The following is an 8969-nucleotide window of genomic DNA, read 5'->3' on the forward strand; positions in this document are numbered from 1 at the left end:
TCGTGGTTTTAGCGTCGTTTTATGTGATTTGAGTTTTCAAATAAGTTTGTATGATATTTTAGGACTTTTTGGTATATTTGGTTGAGGTCCCGAGGGCCTCGGGTAAGTTTCGGATGGTTAACGGATCAAAAGTTGGACTTAAAAAGCTGCTGCAATTTTTCCTCTTCTGTTGGACATTCTGGGCTGTGATTGAGCCCAGATATCGAGTTGATATTGAGCCCAGGTATCGAGCCCAGATATCGAGCCCAGGGTAGGGCTCAGACTCGAGCTTGTGTATCGAAGCCATGATCGAAGGTCCAGCTCGAGGGCCATGATCGAAGGTCCAGCTCGAGGGCCATGATCAAAGGCAAGGCTCGAGGGCTAGGATCGAGACCCAAGATCGAGGGTCACAATTGAAGGCTCAAGCTCGATACCATGATTGAGGCTATGATCGAAGGACCAGACTCGATGCCATAATCGAGGCCATGACCGAGGTCCAGGCTCGAGCCTGTGATCGAAGTCACGATCGAGGCCTAGGATCGAGGGTCATTATCGAAGCCACGATCGAGGCCCAGTTCCGAAGTCTGTCTAGGCAGTTTTATAAAAAGAGGGCATTCATCCCATTCGCTATTTTTAACAAATTGGAGCTGGAGAAGAGGTGATTTTGACAGATTTTCAAGAAAAAATAATTGGGGTAAGTGATTCCAACTCGGATCTGGTCTATATACAGAAATATATCATTGTTTTCACCATTTAATTAGTGTTTCGAGATTGAAATTTAGAAAATTTTAGAAAGGTGCCCTAACACACCTTAAAAAATCGTTAGGTAGCGACTGTCCTCTTTTAATACCTCATTTAAAAGAGTTGTCACACGTCGAATCCCTCCATCATGAGAAAAGGGGGGCATGATAGACCCTTTTGAAAATGATTGGAGTGTAAAAAAATTTGGTTCTAAGGTTTATTAGTGTAGGTAGGAAAAATTAATCTCAATTGAGATGGTGTTGACAAACCTAAGTCAGGTGCGGCGACGTGGTTTCACCCGCGAGTTTATGTGTAATAGTAAAATCAGCAATTTGATAACCTCAGAATAATTCTTAGCATATTCGAGGACGAACGTTTGTTAAAGAGGTGGAGGATGTAACAACCCGACTTGTCGTTTTGAAAATTAACGTCGGATTTCATAACTTTCGCCGGATTCCGAGATATGGGCTCCACAGACTAATATTTAATTAATTTCGGATTTTTATTAAAAATATAGTATTTTCTTGTAGAATTGATTCCTATAATTTGTAGTGATTGTATCGAATTATTTTGGCTAGATTCTAGCCGGACAAGGTTGGATAATCGTGGAAAAGGCCTTCTAGTGGGTGAAATCGGAGCAAGACGAGGAAAGTCTCTTGTCTAATCTTGTGAGGGAGAAATTACCTCATAGGTGATTAAAATTAAATAATTGTTGCTAATTGTGGGGGCTACGTAAGCACAAGGTGATGAGACTCCGTACGTAGCTACTATTAATGCTAAAGTCCGGGTAGTTTAGGACACAAAGCATGAATTACTTGTGTAAATTATATTCTTTATTTAATTGAATTATTTGATATATAAATTGTGAATTGTTAGGAAATATAATAAAGATGAAAATTTCATATGCTTAATTTTCTGTTTAAATTAATTAACTGTTTAAAGAAATTGTTCATCCTCCCGAATTTATCTTATAATGAATATACTCTCCTTCCGGAGGTACATAAGAAAATGTCCTCCTTTCTTGTGGAGCGGGCCGAACGCCTCGGCAGGATATATGCATCTATGGATCGCGCCGCACGTCCCTCGGCAGTATACACGACACTCTGGATCGGGCTGTACGTCGTCGGCAGAAATCGTGCTTAATAATAATAATTACACGATGCTTTAATAATTTATTTCAGCATGTGAAGCTAATTGATAAATTGGAAAATCCTTGGAATTTAATGAATTATTATTCTGCTTGTTAAGGAATTAATTGTTACTCCTGTAAATGAGATTTAATTGATAAATTGGAAATTATTTGAATTGAAGGAGTTTAATTAATATATTGAGGATTGTTACATTCGAAGGAATTTGATTATTTCCGCTGATTAAATAAATTATTGTAAATTCTGTAAACCATGCTGATTTAAATATCCTAATTTTATTTCAGTTATTATTATTGACCCATAGTGAGTGTAAAAGTCAGCCATCTCGTCTCTCCCACTTCGAGATTAGGTTTGATACTTACTGGGTACATGTTGTTTACGTACTCATACTACACTTGCTGCACTTTTTGTGCAGGATCTGAGACAGGTACTAGTGGAGGACCTATCATCACATATCCACGTCATCCCGAGGCATAGTGGTGAGCTGCCTTTCTGAGCCGTTCTGCAGCTACCAATGTCTCTTCTTATATTTACATTCTGTCTATTTCATTTCAGACAGTATTTGGAGTTTTGTATAATCTACTAGATGCTCATGCACTTGTGACACCAGGTCTTGGCACACACATTGGTAGAATTTGGGCTTTATTCTTTTTCTTGGTTTTAAATTTTGTCAATAAATGATTAATTTATTAACGGGGCTTGCCTAGCTGTAATGTTGGGCGCCATCACGACCTATAGGTGAAATTGGGTCGTGACACGGTGCGTCGTTATGTCCGGTGGGATCCCTGTTATATCTAAATGGGACGAGGCAAAGCAATCAATGTTATCGATAAGAAATTGAATAAGTTTCTTTCTGAGCTCGGGGCTCAACCTCATTCCCAGGTATACCTTCTGTTCGGGCCAGTGCTCGATTAGTATGACTTGTTCCAATTCCTCAATCGTTGATTTAGTAGCATCGGAATCATCGGGAATCACGAAGAATCGAGGGATCCTATGGTCATCATCTTCTTCGATCTTTTGGTTATCTGGTTGGGTCAAAATCGACGTCTGTGATTGCTATTTGGTATCTCATTCCCCTTCTGAGCCCGATCCCTTTACTGGCGAAGGCGAAGATATTGGTTTCGCTTCCTCGACGGCGAACATTTCCCTTGCGGCTAGTTGTTCTCCGTACACAGTTTTGACTCCTCTCGATGTTGGGAATTTAAGGACCTGGTGTAGGGTCGAAGGTACAACTCTCATGTTGTGGATCCATGGCCTTCCAAAAAGGGCGTTGTACCTCATGTCGCCTTCGATCACGTGGAACTTCGTTTCCTGGATGGTCCCGACCACGTTTATCGGTAGAATTATCTCGCCTTTGGTGGTTTCACATGCCATATTGAATCCGTTTAGAACTAGGGTTGCAGGTACGATTTGGTCCTATAGGCCGAGTTGATCTACGACCTTCAATTTGATGATGTTGGCCGAGCTACCTGAATCAATCAACACACGCTTAACTTTAGTTTTATTCATGAGCACGGATATTACCCGTGCACCGTTATGAGGTTGTATGACTCCTTCTGCATCTTCATCATTGAAGGATAAGGTTCCTACGGGTGTGTAATCTTGAGTTCGGGATCGCTTTTCTCTCACAATTGATGTCTTAGTGCGTTTAAGCACCGGACCCTGAGGGGTATCGGCGCCGCCGATGATCATGTGAATGACATATTGTGGTTCTTCTTGTTTGTTTTGCTTGCCGAAATCCCTATTTTTAAAATGGTTCTTCGCCCTATCGCTTAAAAATTCTCGAAGGTGCCCTTTATTGAATAACCGGGCTACTTTCTCTCTTAGGTGCCTGCAATCTTCCGTTATGTGGCCATGGGTGACATGATATTCACACATTTTATTGGGATTCCTCTGGGCAATATCGGTCTGCATGGGTCGAGGCCATTTAGTGTCTTTGATGCGTCCGATAGCCGAAACGATGGCGGATGCATCAATGCTGAAGTTATATTCCAATAACTGAGGTGCTTCCTTAGATCCGGCAGGCCTATCGAACCTACTTCTGTTCATCAACCCCCGGGACCCTTGACCTCGATCACTTCTTTTGTTATTTTTCCCGAGGTTATGTCTCGATTCACTGACTCAACGGCTTCCGTTGCACGATTGGTATCGATCCCTGATCAGACCTTGTTCTTGATTGGTATCTGTTCAAATAGCGGGTTCAGACCCCAATGGATCATCTTCAAACCTAATTTTTGATTGGTACCGATTATGTACGTCTACCCACGTGATGGCTGGGTATTCGATCAGGTTATGCTTTAACTGTCGTGAAGCCGTCGAACTTCGTTCGTTAAAACCTTAAATGAAAGCTTGAACAGCCCAATCGTCTGAGACTGGTGGCAAGTCCATTCGTTCCATTTGAAAACGAGATACGAACTCCCTCAGCATCTCGTTATCTTTTTATCTTACCTTGAAGAGGTCCGCTTTTCTTGTTGCGACTTTTATGGCGCCGACATGTGCTTTCACAAAAGAATCTCCTAACATAGCGAACGAGTCGATGGAATTTGGTGGATGGTTGTGATACCAAATCATTGCTCCCTTCGAGAGGGTCTCCCCGAATTATTTTAACAACACAAATTCGATTTCATCGTCTTCTAAATCATTGCCCTTGATGGCACATGTGTAAGAAGTGACGTGCTTTTTGGGATCGGTCGTTCCGTTATATTTGGGAATTTCTGGCATACAGAATTTTTTGGGGATTGGTTTCGGGGCTGTGCTCGAGGGAAAAGGTTTTTGCACGAATTGTTTTGAATCCAACCCTTTTATCATTGGTGGAGCTCCTGGGATCTGATCGACCCTAGAGTTATACGTTTCTACTTTTTTATCGTTGGCTTCGACTCGCTTTGTGAGTTCCTCGAGTAATTTAGCAATTTCGGGAGTAGTCCCCGATTCTTGCTCATTTGACTTCACTACGGCTGGCTCCGTTCTGTTGGTGATTTCTAGAGGTGGATTGGGCTCCAACCTGCTTTGTAGCTGGGTTTGGCTCTGCAACTGAGCTATTGCTGCATGTTGGGCTTGCAACATTTCAAAAATCATATGCAAGCTAACACCGTTTTCCTCGATGTTATGGGTATCTCGAGCTGCAGACCGAGTGCCACCATGAATGCTATTTTCGGGTTCAACATGTAGGTTCGCCTCAATGGCTACATCCGAATTGATATCTATCGGCTCTCCGATTCGAGCTCCAACGGCGTTTACAAGTGGTCTTTCGGTACTGGGTGTCGAGTTATTGTTCTCATCTTGAAGACCGGCTCCGTTGTCGATTGGTGAAGCCATTTGATTGGTAGTTAGTTGTTGCTAATCCGAAATCCAAGATATTTTCGGAAACAAGCGCAAAACACAATGGCGTGGTTTTTTCAGATTCGTATCATATAACCACTGTTATCCTTAGCCCCACGATGGGCGCCAAACTGTTTACCCAAAAAATCGGATAGAGTTAAATTTGTATATGGTTCTAAGGACACGTGATATAACTTGGTACAAATTGTAGAATGAAGTAGAAATATATTTATTTTTAATAAATGGAATGAAATATAAGGTAGAGAAGAAGAAATGTTGATGAACAAGGCAAAGTAAATGAGCCCAAAAGTGTTAATCCCTCCAAAATTATTTTTATTACCTGCCTTATGCTTACAAGGATTCCCCTCTTTATAGTAGAGGGATCCTACTTTATTTATAATAAAAAATTAGTAGTGGAGAGCCCATGATGAATTGTCTTTTCCTTGATTCTTGTCAAGATTCTCTCCCCTAGTGCGGCTGCAACGGCTCTTGCCTGTGAGTTCGATACTGGCTCGAGCTCGGTATTAGATTGAGCCCTCGGCCTTGGTTCGAGCTTGATTCTGACCTGGAGTCTCGATATTCGGGGTGAATGTTGGTCGGTCTGTGCATCTTCGATAATATCCGTTTTGCCTCGTAGTTCGATTTGGATATGAGCTCGATAACGATACCAAGCTTGTCATTGATCGGTCTTAGAGCTCGAAGCTTGACGCCCTTACCTCGTACCTCGACCTGTCGTCACGCATATACCCTTTAATAGAAGTATTATCATCTCGATCAGTCCGTACGACTGACTTAATCTATTTCGACCGTATACAAATATGTATATTAGTGTGGCCTTTTTTTACCCTAAACCGCAAAGAGAAGAGTCAATCAATTCTCAACCTTCCCACATGATTTGTTGCAGACATCTCTGTCACAAAATCTAGTCTCTTACTATCCTTACGCAAGAATATTGAGAGACAATGCTACTGTTGAGTGTAATGACATGGGAGCTGAGTTCTTGAGTGTTAAAATAAATTGTCCTATGTCTGAAATCCTTAACCATCCTCATGCAACTGATGCAGAGAGTATAGTTTTTCCAAAGGACTTGCCTTGGAAGAATAATTATGAAGGTGGTAATTTACTTGTGGTTCAATTAAGTAAGTTTGATTGTGGGGAAATAGCCATTAGTGCATGTTTATCGCATAAGATTGGTGATGGTTGCTCTGTGACTAATTTCCTTAATCATTGGGCTAATGTCACTCGTGATGGTAGATTCGTAGTTCCTTCTCCTAGATTTGTAGGAGATTCTATTCTCTCTTCACTAAATGGTCCTCTTATTGCTCCACAAATTATGTCTAATGTCAGTGAGTGCGTACAGAAAAGACTCATTTTTCCAGCCGCCAAATTGGATGCTCTTCGAGCTAAGGTAATACTACCACCACTTCACTAGCTATTTTTAATTGTTACATCAAAGTATTGTTATAAATAGCATATATTATAATATAACATGGAAATTAGTTCTAAAAGAAACTTGCATTTTATAGCGAATGGTTGTTATACGACGATATTGTTGTAGAGAGGTGTGAATGTATTTGTTAAAGGTACTCTTAAATGTGTCACCTACTTCAATAAATTTTTCTTGCAAAAAAAGACTGACATTTTTTGGGATTGAAGATAGCAGTTGAATCAGGAGTAGAGAACCCAACACGGGCTGAAGTTGTTAGTGCACTTCTTTACAAATCTGCAACAAAGGCAGCAGCATCAAGTTCTGCAAATATACTACCATCTAAGTTGGTTCACTACTTAAATGTACGTACGATGATCAAACCTCGTCTACGACGAAGTGCAATTGGAAATCTCGTTTCCCCGTTCTCCACAGCAGCTACGCAAGATATTAAGTTGCCAAGATTGATTCATAATCTAAGGAAGGAAGTTGAGGTAGCGTACAAGAAAGTCCAAGTTGATGAAAATGTACTGGTCTTAGAAATAGTAGATTCCATGAAAAAAGGAAAATTACCATTTGAAGAAAAAGATGAAAATTCTACTACTACTACGTATTTTTGCAGCAACGTTTGCAAATTCCCACTCTACAGTGTAGATTTTGGATTGGGAAAACCTGAAAGAGTGTGTCTAGCAAATGATCCTTCCAAGAATTACTTCTTCTTGAAAGATTACAAAACTGGGCGAGGCGTCGAGGCGCGAGTGAAAGATTACAAACTTCTTCAGTTTGCCTCCTCCTCAGTTCCAAGTTTTTAATTACTAGGAGTTTGGAATCTGCATTTTTGTTCCGTTGTATGATTTTGCATGTTCAATTATTTGGTCCCTTAATATTAGTACTAAGTGGAATACGTGCCTTTTATTTTTTTTACTTGGTTTGTTTGATTTTTCTGATATGTAACTCTCGCCCAATATATAATTTGTAATTGCATGTTTCATCAATATGATTACTACGGTATTTTATGATTTACACTGATATGATTCAACGTTAAGCTACTAGGTTATTCATTGGTCAATATTTGACCAAGACTTGATACCAAAAAAACGTTTAGTTAAAAAAATTCAAGTATACCGATCGAATTCGGTTGGAAATTTTGATTTAATTTTTCCCGTCTGGGTGCAATTATTTTTTTTCATAACAAAAATAAGTTTTTAAAATTATTATGAATATAAATCGATCTGTATTAGTGGTCAAGTACCGTGGATGAGAAAGGATTAAGGGGCCGGGGAATCTAATTTGTTGTTCTAGGTAGGTCCACCTAATAAATGGACATTCTTATCAATGGTTTGGATAAGGGAAAAATACTTAGTAAAGGTGCCATATATGTGTATGTATATTAGTATCACTTCCTATGACTCATCCACTCCAAAGGGTTATTAAATCAGGTGGAAAGTAGGACCTACATGTACTTTACATTACTACTAAGACAAAATAACGTACAGATGCTAAGAAGTGGAAACAATTTGAAAGTGAGAATCTTCTTTAACTAGCAATTTTTACTTTAGAAAGTATATGTTGCAATGAACCAAAAATGGCAACAACGCGGCATCCTTCTTGTTTAACAAGTGAAATTATTTACTGGTGTAACTAGTTAAAGGATTTGATTTTGTTTCACTTATTTAGATTACGTGTGAAGAAGGCCAAGTTCGTTGCCTTCGATAAAGTTGTCACTAAAGGTATGTTAAGGCTAATCCGTCCTTCTTTTGTCATGATCCAAGTAACGATACGTAAACGTAATGTTATTTCATAAATGGTTCAACTCTTAGTAGTTAAGAATATCTACGTTATTTATTCATGTAAAATGATATTCAAAGCATGCCTAAGTATGTTCCTAACTCTCCGTTGAGGCATTCGATAAAGATGTTAATGTTCATAATGTAGTATTATATGCATCTTCATTTACCACCGAGCTACGGCCGGTTGGGCAATCATGCATCATCATTACATACTCCCACTTTGTTTTATGCCGGTTGGTCAATCATGCATCATCATTTATCACCAAGCTACGGTCGGTTGGGATGTCATGCATCATCATTTACCATCGAGCTATGGCCGGTCGGGCAGTCATGCATTGACCACCGAGCTACGGCCGATTAGACAGTTACATGTTTACCACCGAGCTACGGCCGGTCGGGCAGTCATGCATTTACCACCGAGCTACGACCGGTTAGGCAGTCATGCATTTACCACCGAGCTACGGCCGGTTAGGCAGTTACTACTAATCAATCAGGCTGTTTAATGTCACGAGAATGATATAATTAGAACTATTATATTGTGATTTTATTTATATATACGAGATTGGA

The 8969-nt window shown here is 40.0% G+C and overlaps 1 pseudogene; it reads left to right on the forward strand.

Annotated features, from left to right (window-relative positions):
* Nucleotides 1–5995: 5995 nt before the first annotated feature.
* On the forward strand, nt 5996–7424 carry LOC107822222 (acyltransferase Pun1-like; annotated as a pseudogene).
* The last annotated feature ends 1545 nt before the right edge of the window (nt 7425–8969 follow it).

Source organism: Nicotiana tabacum, chromosome 17, assembly GCF_000715075.1.
Source record: "Nicotiana tabacum cultivar K326 chromosome 17, ASM71507v2, whole genome shotgun sequence".
Taxonomy (NCBI): domain Eukaryota; kingdom Viridiplantae; phylum Streptophyta; class Magnoliopsida; order Solanales; family Solanaceae; genus Nicotiana; species Nicotiana tabacum.